This window comes from Struthio camelus, chromosome 6 (assembly GCF_040807025.1).
Source record: "Struthio camelus isolate bStrCam1 chromosome 6, bStrCam1.hap1, whole genome shotgun sequence".
In the NCBI taxonomy this organism is placed as follows: domain Eukaryota; kingdom Metazoa; phylum Chordata; class Aves; order Struthioniformes; family Struthionidae; genus Struthio; species Struthio camelus.
In genome coordinates this window covers 13,514,510-13,533,301 of record NC_090947.1, presented here as the reverse complement: position 1 = coordinate 13,533,301, position 18,792 = coordinate 13,514,510, and the positions used below count along the sequence as shown (strand labels likewise).

General features: G+C 38.5%; 1 long non-coding RNA gene across 6 annotated transcripts in view; it reads right to left on the bottom strand.

The window, feature by feature from the left end:
- Positions 1 to 18,792, bottom strand: part of LOC104143411 (uncharacterized) — a 436,433-nt gene that overhangs the window by 290,219 nt on the left and 127,422 nt on the right. Inside the window, exon 1 of one of the 6 annotated variants that reach the window (XR_693907.2) lies at positions 2,204 to 2,271. The exons of the other annotated variants lie outside the window; for them this stretch is intronic. This is a non-coding gene — a long non-coding RNA (uncharacterized lncRNA). Of the gene's footprint in view, positions 1 to 2,203; positions 2,272 to 18,792 lie in introns of those variants that run through there. 6 annotated transcript variants of the gene reach the window in all.

The window sequence follows — 18,792 nt, the reverse complement described above, 5'->3', positions numbered from 1 at the left end:
TCTTTTATTCTGTTTTCAGTCAAGTTATATAAAATTAACAGTTTTAACAGTTCATTACATTAATAAACTCAGATAATTCCATTTCATATTAACTATTATATAGAATCATAAACACATAGTTTGGAAGGACCTGCAGAGATCATCGAATCCAGCCTTCTGCCCAAAGCTGAGCCAGTTAGATGCGGATGCACAGGGCCATGTGCAGTCAAGTCTCGAACCCCTCCTTCCACAGATGGAAATTCCAATACCTCTGTAGGCAACCTGTTCCAGCATGTGATCACCCTCACAGTAAAAATATCTTTTCTTAAATCTAATCAGAATTCCCCATGTTCCAACTTGTGTCCATTGCCCTTTGTCCTACCAGTGAGCATTTCTGGGAAGAGCCTGGCTTCATCGTCTCTACGCTGTCTCACTAGGTAGATGAAGACAGCAATAAAACCCTTCCTTAACTTTTATTCCTAAGACTGAACAAACCCAGACCTCTCAGCCTCTTCTCAGCCTCTCCTGGCACATCATGTACTCCAGGCTCCTGACTATCTTGGTTTCCCTCTGCTAGGTTAACTCTGTTACATCCATGTCTGTCTTGTACTGGGGAGCCCAAACAGGACACAAGACTCCAGATGGGGATCCTATCCTGTATGTTAAAAAAAATGCTGCAATGAATTTACTTCTATTTCTGCATGTTTATTGATAAGCATGACTCATTTAAAGTATATGCTTTATGAATTCCACAAATGCAGTTATTTCATTAAAACACTGTTAAATCCTCACTAAATACACCACAAGAAAAGTAGCATGATATTTGAGCTATTTTCCAAGGGGAAGCATGTTTGGCATTCTCACTAGACAATGTTAACACAGTAAGAGAAACCATTATGTTTTAACTTTGAAAAATACTACCAAAGAACGTATGCCCACAGAACTAGTCAACAGGAGAAAAATACAGTGATATAGATGAAAAAAAATTGTTAATGTTACACTTCAGAGTCACAAGATTTAATTTGCTTACAGTTCCAAAAATTTGCTACACACATGTCTTACAGAGTTAATCCTGTTATAAAATCTAGCTGTAAATGCAAGAAGTTTGGATTTTAGGAGTCATAAAGAAATACCAAAATTGGACAGAAATTATTACTAAAGTACCACAACAATTATCACTATCTGAACACTAGAATCACACTCCTATTATGTCGTAGAGATTACTCTTTAACATGGGATGAGAAAGTCCCCAAGATCTAACAAGCTATTATGACAAAGCAAAGAATAAAAGATAAACATAAAAAGATGTGTTATTTCCACCTGACAAAAGCAGGAGCCAGGAAGTAGAGCACTAAAATAAGTTGCTTAAGGCAACACATGAAGATACACGTGTGGAGACCAAATCTTCTGAAGATCAGACTCGTATCTTACGGTAATTCAAGAGCTCTGGTTTCAGTTCCTGTGCATTAACCCATCTTCTGAAGAGCCATAATCCTTCTCCTACTTAATTTAATGACAAACTCATATTGACTTAGTAGTATAGGGTCAGAACAGTACTTAGGTGCTGATAAACAGAATTATTTTCAAAAGCATAGAGAGAATAGGTATATAATCTGAAAACCTAGAAGGAAGCAGACAAGTCTCTCCGGTATAGCACGGGGCACGATGACGCCAGAGTGCGGAAATGGCCCTGGAGGGAAGCTGGGCACTGCCAAGCGCTGCTCTGCAGTGGGGTAGGACACCAGAGGGCTGCTCCAGGGCCTGGGAAGCAGGCAGCTCTGCTTCTTAATGCCATACAGACACTAAGTGCCATCCACACTTAGAACAGAAAGTCTTTCGCCACTCCTTTGTGTTGCCTACTGCTCCATTCACTACTTCTGTCTCCTCTTAGACCACCCATATGACAACTTTCCTACCACAATACCAAACGATTAGTTTACTCTCAATCTCTTAACTTCTATCCAGTAAACCCACCTCTATCTTTTCCTGAAAATCTTTGAAGATATAGTTTTGTTCCTTTCAAATACCTTTTGAAATCTCTATAGAGCTGCTGTTAACTATGCAATAAATGCACACTTATATATACATATACACACAGAATATAACAAACAATGTGCTTTCTGTAGTTGAAATAAAGGCTATACAAATATTAATTTTAGCCTAAGCTATAAAAAAATTCTCCAGTACGATAGTAAAGCATAACATTTTTAAATGAGAAACTCACAAATTTTCCTTTCACTTTGTTCAAGAGCTTTAAACGAACCTGAACGTGCCTTTGTGTATGATGAAACTGTAAATGGAGAAAGAAAAATACAGGATTATAATAATATTTTTCTTTTGCTTATAACGAAAAGGACATATAATTTAAAAAACAGCTTGCTTTTAAATAAAGACTATGAAAATAAACATGGTTTCTAATTAAACGTCAATGTCATATTACAGGAGTCAGTTAGCTATATTTGTTTACCAAAACTGAGAATCTGGTTCAAGGTATAGCTCTCTCCAGAGTTTTAGAAAATGAATAGCTCCATGTCACAGAGGAAGTTTCCTGTGAATCTAACAACAAGTAAAACTACCACAGTCAACACATATGCAGTGATCACACATTTAATTACTCGGCATTCAGCAACACACACAAGGGAAGTTCCACAGTACACCTTTGCAACAAGAAAGCATGAAAGAAGAGATTAAAAAAAAAGATGCAAAGAAGCACTGATAACACTTCTTTGTACATCTGCTACTCTACTGCTATACACGTATGAAGCTGCACTTCCAAAGGCCTATACAGTTATTCCAAGGGATTGCACTGACTACACATTTCACCCCTAATCTGCAATGTCTCTTAAAACTAAAAATATTATTAAACCTGAATGGTCAGAGTATTATCATTTCAGTATTATTCACAGCAAAGTGACATAATCGGCCTTTGTTTACTGTTCTTATCACAGCCCTGAGAAGAACAGTACCAATACACAGACATGAACACAACTTGCATCCACTTCAACAGCAACAGTAGTTGTAACCTACGGGAACAGACATCCTTTAATGCATTTTAAGATGATTAAGAGCACCAGCTCATTCACAGTTTTATCTTCTCTTACTGTTGCCATTTTGCCAAGGATTTGAAAACAACTGAAACAAAGATATTTTCTCCATTCACAGCAGCAAAATATTTCTATTCTATTTGTGGAAATATTGGCATAATGTTTACGTATAATGTTATTTTCCTTCATAAATGGATTTAATTTTGTCAAGTATTTAGTTAAATGTTAAGCCTAGAGGAAACTGTTGCCAGTCAAAAACTGTACTGCGCAACACAATATTTTTGTTGCAGTTCATTCAATGACCTGAAAAGCTACTGAGTTTCAAAAAACTGATGCTGCAACATGAACCGAAGCATCCAGTGCAATTGCAAATGTGGTTGGTGGGCAAGGCTAATCAGGAGGCTGGGGAGGGAGAGGTCTGAAAAATAAGGAACCTCTGATTGCTGCTCCCCCCAGTCCCGTGCCCTCACTAGCATTTGGGGTTTCTGGATGCAGCCCAGGGAAAGCAGATGCTCCAAAGTCAGCATTTGACATGTGGCTGTTATGTGTTTGCTGCAAGCCTGCACCATTCACCACAGCCATCCCTGGGAGCAGCATCCAGCAACAGAAGTGACAGGAAAACACAGCAAACAGCACATGAAGTGGAAAGTAAATGTATGAATGTCTCTTCTTTCTCATTAGCAATATTATATATAAATTAATAACATTAATTTTGTTTTTCTTTTGAAAAACAGAAGTTGCCTCACTTTTGGCAGTGGTAAGCAGTCCTCTAAGCCTTTCCTATCAAGGTTGTAATGGTACTTAGCCAAAATAACTTTGCATGCAAATGAAACACAAAACGAGATGAGAGCTAATGGCAAATCAACAGACTAAGTAAAATACCTTGTATAAACAATATAAGAACTGAGTGTCTTATTGTTCAAACCTAGGTAATTGCTTATGTGTGTCCATGAAGGATATTTAAAGTAAATATACCACAGTAAATCAGCAATTGACAGTCTAGTTATTAGGCAGAAATTTCTGTATCAACTATATTCCCAAAAGGCGGAAGAATATGTACATGATATATAGGGAGATATTGCTAACAGTGGACAGAAAACTAAGATTGCATAAAGAGGATTCTGAAAATGTGAGGAATAGGTATCAAAATTTGCTTTTGCTTCGTTTACTAATGAAAACGAGACCTTTCAACATTTCAACTAGAGAGACATAGAAATAAAATAAAGCTGAAGAATGAAAGCCTGCTAGACAAGCAGTGTCTTCCACATTACAGAACCAGACAGAAAAAAACCCACAACTAGCAGGCTACAGTGTCATATTTACTCACATTTACGTTGTTCTGTGGGATCGAATACAAAATACATAAATCAAGAATTTCACAGAGAGTTCAATTTTGTAACCCAGTACGTTCAAGGGTGTCAGCTATTCTGAGATGCAAAAATGCCCTGCTCTCAATCTAGCCAGAAATTACAGAATCACAGAACGGGTGAGGTTGGAAGGGACCTCTGGAGATCATCTAGTCTAACCCCCCTGCTCAAGCAGGGTCCTCTGGAGCACATTGCACAGGATCACATCCAGGTGGGTTTTGAATATCTACAGGGAAGGAGACTCCACAGCCTCCCTGGGCAACCTCTTCCATTGCTCTGTCACCCTCACAGTCAAGAAGTTTTTCTCATGTTCAGAAGGAACTGCCTGTGTTTTGGTTTGTGCCCATTGCCTCTTGTCCTGTCACTGGGCACCACAGAGAAGAGACTGGCCTCATCCTCTCGACACCCTCCCTTCAGACACTTGTACGCATTGATGAGATCCCCCCTCAGTCTTCTCTTCTCCAGGCTGAACAGGCCCAGCTCCCTCAGCCTTTCCTCATAGGAGAGATGCTCCAGTCCCCTCATCCTCTTTGTAGCCCTGCACTGGACTCTCTCCAGTAGCGCCATGTCTCTCTTGTGCTGGGGAGCCCAGAACTGGACACAGCACTCCAGGGGAGGCCTCCCCAGGGCTGAGTAGAGGGGCAGGATCACCTCCCTCCACCTGCTGGCAACACTCTTCCTAATGCACCCCAGCAGACCATTGGCCTTCTTGGCCTCAAGGGCACACTGCTGGCTCATGCTTAACTTGTTGTCCACCAGCACTCCCAGGTCCTTCTCTGCAGAGCTGCTTTCCAGCAGGTCAACCCCCAGCCTGTACTGGTGCATGGGATTATTTCTGCCTAGGTGCAGGTCCCTGCACTTGCCTTTGTTGAACTTCGTGAGGTTCCTCTCCGCCCAGCTCTCCAGCCTGTCCAGGTCCCTCTGAATGGCAGCACAGTCTTCTGGTGTGTCAGCCTCTCCCCCCAGTTTAGTATCATCAGCAAACTTGCTGAGGGTGCACTCTGTCCCTTCTTCCAGGTCACTGATGAATACATTGAACAAGACTGGACCCAGGACCGACCCGAGGGACACCACTAGCCACAGACCTCCAACTAGACTCTGCACCACTGACCACAACCCTCTGAGCTCGGCCATCCAGCCAGTTCTCAATCCACCTCACTGTCCACTCATCCAACCCACACTTCCTGAGCTTACCTAGGAGGATGTGATGGGAGACAGTTCTACCCTACCTACAGTATGTTTCTCCAGGAAGGGTTTCATTTTGATGAACTGACACTGTTCATTGAATAAAGCCCCCAGATTTTCAATTCCTACCCTGAGAGATTATCATTAGCTACAAAAAACACCTTTCCTTCCTACTTTGCTGACTTAAATCCATGTAGAGTATGCACATCAACATCCTAGAGATCCAGTTCCCCATTTCTATTATTCTTCTGGTGACAGTTTTACATGTGGGTCCTCCCAGCTTTTCGCTTCAGGCTCCCCTGACTAGTTTCTAGGGCAGCTGTGAGAATTAATTACATAATATCTGTATATTGCCTGGAACATGCAAATAAATATTCAAGTAAGATTAATTATGTTAAAAACACTAGTTGCAAATCGTGCAGTGTGCTGCAGAGCAGTAAATGTCACTGAAACCCAAGGCTATTTAACATGTTCCCACAGACAAATGAAAGCTAATGCTCAAACAGGCATTTGTTACTTTCACTCAGGCAAAACTTAGGCAAAGAAAAGGGAACTGAAGTGAACACTGGTCTATGTATTGAGATTTTTGATTAAAAGGGATTTGCAGGACAGGCCTGCATAGCACAAAAGAGTTTTAGTTTACAACGTGGCATATCTAAAATAGAATTCAACAGAGTAAGAATGTCTGCAGTATTTCTTAATTACTTTCATGTACAGCTTGAACAACTTGCAATAAAGATAAAAGTGACAAAAGTGATTAGTTTTGTTTGCATTAAAGTTCATAAACCAAAATTACAGGTGTATTTGAATAAATCATACATCATGAATTATGAAATTATACAACATCGGAACGATGAAACACATTGATTTCTGTGTCTGCCTAAGGGCAGATAGAAAGAACAAAAGAAAGATTTACGGAGCATTCACTAGGAATACTTCAAAAATGATGTACATTTTTCCTGTGGGAGCAGATCAATACAATAATGTTGTTTTTAAGCTAAGACATAGTAAGAGCCTTATCTCTTATTCTATCTATTCTCACATACACGCAATGATATTCACATAATGTCTGTACCAGAATGAACTTTTAAAAATATAATACATCGCTGTGAGGTCCTGGCAGCAGGGATCACGTTTTTGCTCTACATATGGCACTTAGTGCAAGAGTCACTTTACTTTGTATTTTAGTTCAAACAATTAATAACATATCATGAAGGAAATATTTTGTGTTTCAGAATTTATATGCAATATGGAGTAAGATAAAGAAGTATTTATACAAAAGCCTAAACTGTTCTTTGGGAGTAAGATATGCATCAAAGCCAAGCTTACATTCTTTTGCAACTTAAAAATGATATGACTTTGGCAAGCAATGTACTTCAAAAATACCAGTTATCATTTGGATCAGGTCTAAAGGTATATCTTTCACATATGTTACAGCTATAAAAGAGTACCTTGAGGACTCCTCTGGATACGCACTGATACTTTCTCCACCTACATATACTAGAGCTTCCATCATTGCCTATTAGGTTGGCAAGTTTTGAAGTTTTAGCTGTTTGGGGTCTCAGTAGTCAATTGGACAGTGTCTGTTTTGCATGAACCTACCTCAAGGTTCAGCTGTGTAGCCTGCCCTTTCCAGCACTTTTGCTTATTATTAGGACCTTAAAACTGTTACGAGTAATAAAGGTAAATCCTGAGCCTTTTTTTCTTCCTTTTGTTGGCTAACAGCTCCTAAACAGGCCTGCTGGGGATTGTCTGCAGGTCTGTCAGTTTGTCTGTGCTCAGCCCTTGGGAAACACACAGGCTTTTACCAGGAGGCCGATACTAGATCCTGCAGTCAGGTAAGGTACGTACTTTCTCTGTGGGATGCCTAGTCCTCACGCTAAGCATCTAGTTGGCTAGTTGGCTCCAAGGGAAAAACATATAGCATTAAGCCTAATTCTGTGTAAGCTGCGCTGCAGAGTTAGCGTCTCAGAAAACATCCGAGAAGAAAATGCTAACTTTCCAACTGGGCCAAACTACACGTCTATTTTTATTGATAATCGTGTCGCAGCCATGACAGCCTCAGGACACGATTAAGTCAAAGTTTGCAGGGAGAGGTAATATCTTTTCTTGGATCAACTAATGCAATTGAAGAATAGACAAGCTGTCAGATAGACAAGAATTCTTCAGGTCAGAAATAAAAGCTTCTGTTGGATACCAAAAATCATGGACTCACCAGAGATACTATTTTTATGGAAATTTATAATCTCCCCTATCTTGGTCCTTTCTGCACAATCCTGTCAATGTTCCATAGGAGATAACTTACCTGTTTCTTCTGTATAGATAATTACTTCCCCCCTAACTTCTCTCTCCTTCCCTTTGTTTAAAATTCAGTTAGCAACACCGTTTTTTCTCAGAGGTTTAATTGAATAAAATATCCAGAGAAAAGCAGTACAATTTTTTCTCAACTTTTATTTAGCTTTGAAGTTTGCTGCTTCTGTTTCAGACTGAAGCCTCCTGTGCCTGAAAGCTCATCAACTTTTTTGCAGGCATCCCAGACTCCAGTATAGAAAACAGCTGCAAACATGCTGAAGATGCTTTTGCTGTACACTCTCCACTGGCCACCTAACAAATCCAAACTGCAAAGTACAGATTTAGTAACGTTGCAGAGGGCAAATGGAATTTTTTGTTGTAGAGAAGTTACGAGGCAGGGGGAATTGATATTGTTCATCGTTACTTGGCTGTTAAGAAATGCTATGCAGTTGTTAGAAACCCCTCTCTATAAATGTTCCGAGTTCCCATAAATAGAGCATATAAACAGAATATACAATTAAATATATATGCAGAGATTATGTTTACATTGTCTTGGAAGTTAAGGTGTCATGGTGGAGGCTGAGACTGTAATTACTCATGTTTAGGAAACAAAGGAAAGGAAAGGAAAAAGGAAAGGAAAGATTTCTAAATAAGTACTATGATTCAGGAGTATCTTCAGTGTTTGCCGCTCAATCCAGTTCAAAAAATGTTAGCTATAATTTACCATTAATACAAACAACCCTTTATACCTATAATACCCTTTTCTTCAGCAATTTAGTGTCAGTTTATCATCTGAACAAAATAGATAATATATACATTTTATCTTCATGAACAGCAGTGACAAAACTCACTACTTTCAGTGGGATAAAGATTAGATTCATTTTTTACTGGAACTAAATATAAAAATAGACGATTTTATTTACTGGAAGTCTTGAAGACAGTAGTCACATGTTAAACATGCCACATTGTAGTTAGTTTCACAAAACGGAAATTTAGCTCAATAGAAGACCAGTTCACACATAGTTTTTATGCCTCTGATATGAAAAGAAGAAAAGAAAAGATTTTGTGCAGTGTTAATAATCACATCAGATATGTGAGAAATTTTGAATTTCAGATTAAAGTAAAAAATGACTAAAAAATCACAAAACTTGCTCAGAAAGATTAAGACAGTATGAAATTCTTTCTTTGAGGAATAACTAATATTCCATATGCACCTACCAAACTTGGGCATCTCTGATATAGTTCCGTACAGCTACACCATTATGTGATATACAACTAGTTATAGTTGTATACAATAATGCAGTCCAAAAACAGTCAGAGAGCTAAGGACTAAGCTAATTGCAAAGAAATCATTGTCTGAGGAAAAAGTATTAAAAATGTATTGCTCTGCTGCTTCCCAGGGAGCAGGATAGGAAGAGCAATAATGAAAGGTAGCCTGTAGCCCATTGCGTTTGCACGTAGAGCCTTTACAGACACATGAGGGGGGATATGCCCACGTGGAAAAGGAGTTACTGGCTTTGCTCTTTGGAATGGAATAATTCCATCAACTCACATTGGGCTTAAGTGGCTGTGCAGCCAGAGCTTTATAAAGAAGTCTAACGAACGTCCTCAAGTGACTACGTGCTTCAGTGCTATGTAAAGGCACTACGCTGGGAAAACACTGTTGGTGACACTGCCTTAAGCAATGTATACTTCTTAGGATAGAGCACAAATAGCTATAGGGGAGAAGGGACAGACTCCATCCATTTGCTACTGTATCTTTCCCGCTCTTATGATCAGAGATTCCAGATAATCTAACAAAGTGCAGAAACGTGGAGTGAAAAGCAAATTGAATCTCCGGTATAACTATAGACATGATTGAAGTCAGCAGGACTATTCTGAAAAGGAACTAAGGTCTGCCTATTCCAGTAGAAGCATTTTATAAAAGTTGATGATAGATCATTATATATTACGGTGTCTCAAAGGTAGTAATAGCAATAAGAAATAATTTACAACTAGTGCCCGATTTATGGCCTCATAATAGCATGACTTAAATGCTGCATAGACCTTGGACTGGCCCTCAACAAAGAGTGAAAAGTTTTATTCTTTATGAACCTTGCATGATGGTTATTTTATCTGAAGAAAGCTGTTTAAAGCATGAGAGCAGGAAGTTTTCCCCTTGGTGTTTCTCTTACCGTATGACTAATATGCCCTTTTGATTTCTATTGTATGAAAATCCACTGGGAGGTTGAGGGCAGTTTTAGTGCAGAAATCTATGACATCTTATTGGCCTTCTAGGCTGATTAGTGGTAGGTTGTTTCTCATTGCTCTCCTTTGTTCTATATCATTGTACTTCTCCTTGAGCTGCTCCAGCGACGTTTATGATGCTAAATCTTTTCTGGTAAGGAAGTGTGGGATGGTTTCTATAACTTTATTTTTATGTCACAAAGAATTGCATAAGGTGTCCTTAAAAATGACAGAGCTGGTTACAGTGGATCTCTCTTTTCAGTTCATAAACTTCATTGATTTTTGTCAAATACAAATACGCCATTAAATTCAGAGTCAAAAGTAGCTGGATGTTACAAGCCTTCCACGGAAACAAATGTTCGGATTTTCAGATGCGTTCCAGCCACTTTCTCCTGCTAGATTGGTGGAAAGCCAACAGAACTACAACAGAAGGTCTACAATAGGTGAAGGGATGTGGGTAGAAGACACAGGTTGAAGCGAAGAGTGCCTGTTGCACCCTTAGCTTCTGAAAACTACACTGGGAGCAAACACAGTTCAGAGTAACCCTCAGGCTTCCAATTACTAACACGGCAAGTGTAGTATTTTGCATTGCAATTTGCATTGTACTGCTGTGTGGGACTATTCCACAATTCCTTGTCCTCAGAGAGATGGAGTAAAGCCAAGGTCATCAGCCAGAGACTGCTATTAGCCCACCTCCTCTACCAGCTCTTTTTCAGACAGCTGCATAAGACAGGAGGTGCCTTGATTAGGAGCTCTCAGCATACAGACTGCGGCTCTACTAGGGGGCTGGTCTTTTTTCTGAGAAACACAGGTATAAATCTAGTAATACAGAGCTAGAGATAGATTTGTGTGTGTGAGATCTCACAGTAACCCACTAGTATCTGAACTCCAGTAAGCTTTTGAGAAGTCTAACTACAACAAAAGTTTCTTGCTAATCCATAAAATCTGTCACCAAAAAAAATAATTCCTCATACCTCTGTATTCAAAGGATGGGATAGGTGGGGTAGAACCTCACCAAATCACAGGTCTGAAACTCCTTATTCTATAGTTAGAAGCACTGTCAGAAATATAACTCTTACAGTAGAAGCTCTAATGCAAATGCAATGTTCTGGTCTTTTGTATTAGTAGAGCTGGATGAAAATCTTTAAGATGAATAATTTATCTGCTGAAAAAATACAGAATGTCTAGCACTGTTTGTGAAAGCAACTTAATATGGCAGAATTTTCAATGGAAGAAAGGAAATGAAGAGGACAAGGGAACTCAAAATATTTAACTTTTCCTTTTTTCTATATGGAGAGTTTCTGTATCCTTGTTTTGAAACAGGGTTTTGAGACTACATTTCGCTACTTTAAATTTAGAAAAAAATCTAGCATGGAATATTTCATTCCAGATCAGGTCAATTTCTGATACGTAACTATTTTTTAAAGGTTCGAGCACCAAAACAAATTACACACTTTTTCACTAATTATTTCAAGCTATTTTTCTGCCAATGCATTGTTCTGTGGTACAGCTACTTGCCATTAATTTTCTTCCAGCATTTCTTTCTTACGTTTTGTTCAATTCATAAAGAGAACATAAACAATTAGCCCAGGCAGTAATGTTCAGTAATACCTGAAATGTCTTCCAGTACCCTAGATTAATTCAAAAGTAATACAACGAGCATGTCAATGCATTTACAAAAAAAAATGTTATTGCTACTTCCTATCTGCAGTAGTCCATGATTCATTTGGTGGCAGAGAAAAAAAATCTTTTGCTGAAATACTAAGCAGGTTATAAAACATCACTTGTGTTTTACTTTCACAGTGGTTTTAATCTATCATTATAAAACCATCCAATTAAGACAACAGAAAGGAAGGCTGTATTTTCTGAGTGCTGTTTCTGCCCGAATTAACTGCTCCGTTTTGACATAGCACATTTTTGCCTTATAATTTTTCCAAAGTGTTATAATTGATTATTTTGTCAAAGAATTTCATGACATATTTTATTTTGGTTTTAAATAGGAGCTATGGGAAATCTGCCCTGATTTACTTCAAACTTGGAATCCTGTGCTAGGATAGCATAGAGTTTTTAAATGAGGACAGCATTTTAACCTATATACGCTACCCAAGACCAAAACCAGAATGTGATAGGCTTGTTCCAAGTGCAATTCAAAACACTTTGAATTCAGGATCCAGTGAATCTTTTTCTCAACTTGTGTTAGACCATTAATGAGCTTATCAGATTTTATAGAACACCACAGAAAGGGGAATTTTGGTCCACAACTACTGAGGCAAACATCTGCTTTATGGTGAGTGCTACTTGCTTGCACACTTAGAGTGGGCAGAACCTTGCTTTATAATGGAAAGAACAGGAACTAATCTCCAAATCTGCATGCAGCTTCTGGTTTGAATTGTAAATAGTCACTCACTAAGTAGGTCACAGTTCTTGCATTCTGGGCTTTTGTTCAGCCAATTGTAAAGGTGAACGTAACATCAAAGTACTGTGCTTTTTCATGTCATTTCTGAGGTACTGTTATTTCACACGTTTCTGAGGTGGCATTATGTTTTGTAGAACATACGTTCCCATGTTCCAAATTATGTAAAAAAATGTATTATTTTAAACATACACATACATGTTTTCCTATCTTATGCTTTCACCAACTCTTCATTATCAAGATAAAATTTTCTTTTTCTTCCTGACTAGTTATAAACAGACCCAGAGCTCTCCCACAGATGCCTTGGGGACGGACTCCGACATTAAAGTATTCCTTAGGTACTGACAAAACATCACATATCTAAAATGCACAGCATGCTTGGTAACTTAACATAGCGTACAGTTTCGTTAGAGCCACATACTTTTGGCAGGCTTTTATTCCTCACCCTGGAACAATGGGGTTTTTTCTAATCCTCTCACTTTCTCTCCTTCCTACCTTAGAAATCAGAAAACAGAAGGAGAAAATAAAATGAAATTAGAAAATAAGGTCCCAAATGAGGAGCACAGTGAACAGGACAATAGATGCTACAGTTTGGTCTCATGAGAGAAGTAGAAGAGAGTATTCAAGCTAAGCTAGCAACCTAGGTAGACCACAGCAACAAATGAGCAATGAGTCGCTGGATTTAATACACACACAACATGGTTTCCACCTTCTTCCTTTCACCACACTACTTTCTGTTCTTCTGCTCTTTCAAGTTTATAACTGCCCTAAACATCTGATATGTCCTATGAAATTGTTTTCCCAGTGAGAACACAACTTAGTCTTCTATATCTGACAAAAATGTCCAGAATGTGTTTCAGTTTCAGGACTTGCCTCTCTCTTGCACAGACTTCAGGTTGAGTCTCTCGCTTGTACAAAGCCCTTCTGCTGTCAATCTTGCACCAGAAGCAATGGTAAACTGGAGATCAGTCATCTGTGACAGAAAATTTGGCACACACCATTACATGCACGCATTTCTTTGTTCTCATATCCTTCCTATGTTCCTCATTACAGCTCTTGGACCTACTGTTTTTCTTGCAACAGTATTTATGCATTGTATCTATAATTTGCCTGGCCACCTTGTCTAAGACAGCCTTTTCATTAACAGTGAAATGATACAGACCTTAGGAAGCTATGGCCAATGTTTAACTTTAAGGGTTTACATCTGCCTGATAATTAATGAATGAAAGTCAAAACAATAGCAAAATTCCTTCTGCTTTAATATATTTCCTGGCACTCTACTAATACGATAATTCTTGGAGCAGAAGGGATTAGGAACAATATTAAGTTCAGGACCCAAAGAGTGCGCTCATGAATTTCTTTCAACAAATGATTCTGCAGTGCTTCTGGATCAAGACGTTCATCTCCTTGCAGAATATTGCATCAATAACACAATAGAAGCTATTCTTTCTTTGATCTGAAAATTTTTGAGCTATTTATTATATATTAATTTTCTATGTGGTTTTCATATCTAGTTGGAAACTAAAACTAAGAGTCTTTAGTGTCTTAGAAGCCTTATAGAAATCCACAGTTTATAGTCCAAGACCCTCTCTAAGAAGGTTCAAAATAAAATACTCATAAAAGGCTTGAGACAGCTGAATAATTTAAAAACACTTTTCATAGTCAGAAGCAATTTAAAATGTTTATAGCACCTTAATATTTTTGCTGTAAGTGCTCCAATTTGGAAATCAGTCAAGCTGAACGCTCATAGCACAGTTCAGGACATACTGAACTTATTCACAAATGTAACCATCAAAATGGAAAATAAAGGTATAGGTGAGGATGGCCAGCTGGGGAAAAATAACACCCGCAAAATAAAAAAATCAGTTTTGGTTAATTAAAAAGCAATCAGAATTCCTTGTGGTCAGCTGGATATTGAGCTGAGACGAGAGACAGAAAAGTGAGAATCTCCCATGCTCTGTAAATAAACTGAAGGAAATGAAGCTGTAAAGTCTCAGCAATAGCTGGATGTCTGATTACAACTGCTAACAGTCTCTTTCCAGAATGATTTTTCACGTGCAGGTGTTTGCATACATATATTGACCTGTCTTCACATAGTAATATAGCATTGGTCCAATTTTTCGAAAGGACCTACTATATTTTTCTAGATTACTGAGGAGGAAAGAGGTGTGTATCACATCTCCTCCAAGTCACCTTTCTTCTTTGGTTAGTAGGGTCCAAATCAGCACAGCAGCCAGGAAATGCTAGCTTAGGAGGAAGAGGGCAGGCAAGAAAAGGAAGATAAACCAAGCTGCCACATCCAACTCTTTAACCCAGTTACTGTCCTTACAGCCAAGCCCCACTTCCCACCCCCTACAGCCCAATTTGAATTGCCCTGTTCTTCAGTATCTACAGACACCAGCAATGTCATGGAGGGCCTGTTTTATCGCAGACACTCCCAGATGCTGTTAATTTTATTCCTAGCTGCCAAAACACATGTTCTCACACTCTCACAGCTCCATCCAGTCAATGTTATTGAACCTCTGTAAGTAGCCACCCAGTCCAGCTTTCTTGTAGCTCTCTGCTGCCAGAAATGCTGCTGTCCATTACAGCAGTTTTACTGCTGAGCTTCACCAGTCATTAATTTGCATAGCCCCTTAAGCAAGAAACTGACTGGTTTAAAAACAGTGCCTTAGTGGAAAAGCAGTTGCACAGGTGGCTAGGAGCAAAAGCCTGCTTATGTTGGTTGGCCCCCAGAATAGCACCATGACAAGCACAATCTGTATTTTGTTTGTAGGCAGTATGTTAAACCCGATGCAATGTTATCAAGTTAAAACATCAAATTATGAACGATGCCATCTATTCTACTAAGACAGACACAAGAGCATCAGATACTCTTTAACTAACGGTAGCAATGAAATATGGCACTGTAATGGTATATTCTCACTGACATTAGAAGGCTGAGTTTAGCATCAAGATAATGTCAGTTTATTTTCCATCCCTCGTTTCAATCATGCTCACAGGCATATAGAGTCCTATTAGAGGAAAGTTTTCCTCTGAGAAAATTTTGACGTATTGGTAATAACCTCTTTTCAAGAAAAGAAAGAGAATTTAAGGTGTTATTTGCTCTAGAAGGTTTTCTGAATAGACCCTTTAAAAAGTGTCCACTCACTGCATCAGGCAACTTTCTCCTTAATTTTCATCCTCTTCTAAAAATTTACCTCAGATAGGTATATTATTTAGGAAAACAGTTTAGAATGTGTGTAGGAAGGCATTATAAAACCAGTAAGAAAAACAAGGCTTCACAAAGGATGCGTTCCTTCTGGCCTTACCTCCCGAGCGTGACACTGGTTCTACTACGAGGCTTCAGCACAGGCTTACGCATCACTTGCATCTCAGAGGAGGGACTCCTATTTTAAGGACTCATATCAAACCTTCTGTTGGTACCAGGTTGAATTTCACTCCTACCAGAAGCAGCACATTCATAATCTGCACACCAGACATGCTTTACGCTGGGATTGTACATTTATAAGATTTTAAGACTTTACTGAAAAATAACGGAAGTGCCACACGTCAATTTGGGGTTTATTCTTGCATCGTGCAATTCATTTCTGGGACTGTGTTTTGGTTACCTAAGAAACAGTCACCGGGTAAAATTTGACTGATTATGTTGTCAGGTTGATTGTCAGTACCGTGGGTAGAGTTTCATGGGGTATACGTGTGTGTGGGATGCACAAAATTAAAATAAATACTTGACAATGTTAGTTCTTTTAGTAGAGTTATGGAAAAAAGTATATGAAAACAGGGAGAAATTACACTTTTTAAAAGTTTATTAGGAACTGAATTACATTTTGAGATTACTTTAGCCAAAGAAGGAAAAAGAAAATAGGACTACAAGCTGAAGAGAAGGGTATTTTTAGAAAAGCACTCTGCATTGAAAGGTTAGTAACACAATAACTTTATAAACTGCAAGATTTTAATAAGTAGTGAACTTATTTTCAAATAACAGCAATTCTAGAAGCTTTCATTTGTCATTGCCTTACATAAAATATGGAAGCATAACAGCCTTATTTTGTGACTGTCTAGTGTTGGGATCTCTGCATGCTTGATTATTTAGGCACTGGGAATACGTGCGATTTTGCTTACAGCCTACACTATTTAGATTGAGAGAACTTGCTAAACAAAAAACAAATAGCTGGTTGAGAGATGAACACCTTCTTCTTGTTAACCATATGCAGTATGGATTTTCTGTGACCACTGCCCTGTTGCTTATGTACAGAATTAAAAAAAGAAACTATATCAAATGCAGCTATTCTGCAACTATGGTAGTGAAGAATACAAAAAGGAGGAGAAAAAGAATATAATTTTAATTATGATGGACCTAATAAAACAGCATGTTATCAGGATTCTGATAATATTGCAGAGATTCACTGATACCAAGAAGCCTACTTTCTTAAAGGTTTTCAAGCAAGCAGAAGCAAAAGCGTATATCAGAGAACAGATTTGGGGCACAATCTAAAGGCATTTTCCTTGCCTATTATAACTTCCCCTGTATTTCTTACAGATGTTGTTTTTGTTCGATTCCCCTTGCTGTAGTTCTAACTACAACGGTGGATTTGCTGAGCAAAGTTATGACATATTACCTCTTTCCTTTGACTTCTGTTAAGACTGCCAGTGATGCATCTGCAACATCAGAAAGTATGCTGACAGCAACATACACTTCCATGATTAATAGCATTTAGAAAATACGTTTTTTTTGGTTTTGGTTTTTTTTTTGCTTAAGATGGATTGTTTTCAAGTATTTCCGCATCGATTCTCTTACCATGGATACCGAACATTTGAACTGAGGACAGAACTGTACATAGTGAAAACAGAATTCTCTTTGGTGAAAAAGCAGTTACTGTTGACTGTGTAACAGTGGTGAGGATAAATCCAAATGTCTTGTTCACTAATACCAAGCATGGCACACTTGCTCTTAAAGTGCTTTTCTGGCTGGATAATAGCCAGAGGTTTCTGGGTTCAAGTCCCAACAAGGTCAGTTATTTTTTCTCTCATTAAAAAATAATGTCAGAATGACTGTAGCATGGTAGCTCGACAGCCTAATGTATCCTGTTTAGTGCTCTGGCCTTCTGCTCTCAAATACCAGTTGGGAATCAAAATGTGCAGTGAAAATTCAATGAATTTCTGGGTCCGTTGCACTGGAACAGAGAGGGGTCTTCGGTTTCTGATATTATGAAGACATTTTGCTTTTGGGAAGGTAAACAGGCCATATGGTTAGAGAGACAACTGACTTCTGCAGGGATTTGAAAGAGCACAGATCTATTTTGTTGATTATTTCTATAATGAGGATAGAGTAAATAAACACATTACCAAAAATCCAATGTACTGGAAGAGTGCGCCAAATGAGAATATAACTGTACACTGTACAGCATTTGCTACTAGACATGATATTAATGGGCAGGCTACCTGCAAAGGAAGAATCCCATTTTTCAAAATATGTTAAGGTTTCAGCATTTTTCCCTCCTACTTTTCAATGAGAAATCTTTTTATATGTTTCTTGTTATTTGTCTCAGAGGAGAGGAAGCTTAGGGAAGAAGAGAAAAAAAACCAAAAACCCTTATCTTTGGGTAGCAAGTCCAGTGACTTGCGTCCTCACCTGCAAGGTAGGAGTCGCGGTCATAAGCTGGCACTGCATAAGAGGAGAGGGACTGAACTTGCCTTCACACATCTATCCCTTATTAGACTGGTGAGTTTATTAGGGCTAAAGAATCAGACTTTATTTGAGCCCACCAACATTTAGTCATTGTTATTGAGCAGAACAGAAAATTTGCAACATAGTCTGAAAAATAGTATGTTTTTTTTCCTAGTTCCACATTAATGAAACAAGTTGTTCAGTGCAAGTCAAACATATAAGAAGAGGCATGGGACAAAGAAATATTAGAAGTTGGAAAACAACAGTTTGGCTGATAAGGATAGGAGAAGAAATGGATCACAGGTTATATTGTGACATCCTTTTCAATTATATGGTGTCCAGATGATGTTCACTCTTATGTAAGGATAATTTTTTGCCTCTAAGAGCAGACTAGCTGCTCCAGCCCATCCATAAAAGCGGAGTGCCTGGGCAGGAAGGGATACATTTTACAGTATTCCGAAGTGGATTGACAGTTACAAGAAAATTGCCATAAATTAAAGAGGCATTTGGCTTATGTAGCTATTTGGTTATATGATCGTCACAATGGAAGTTTGTATTTCTCCAAGCATTTGTGCATAATCCCTGTACTTCACTTGAATTTAGCCTTCCGAGTCA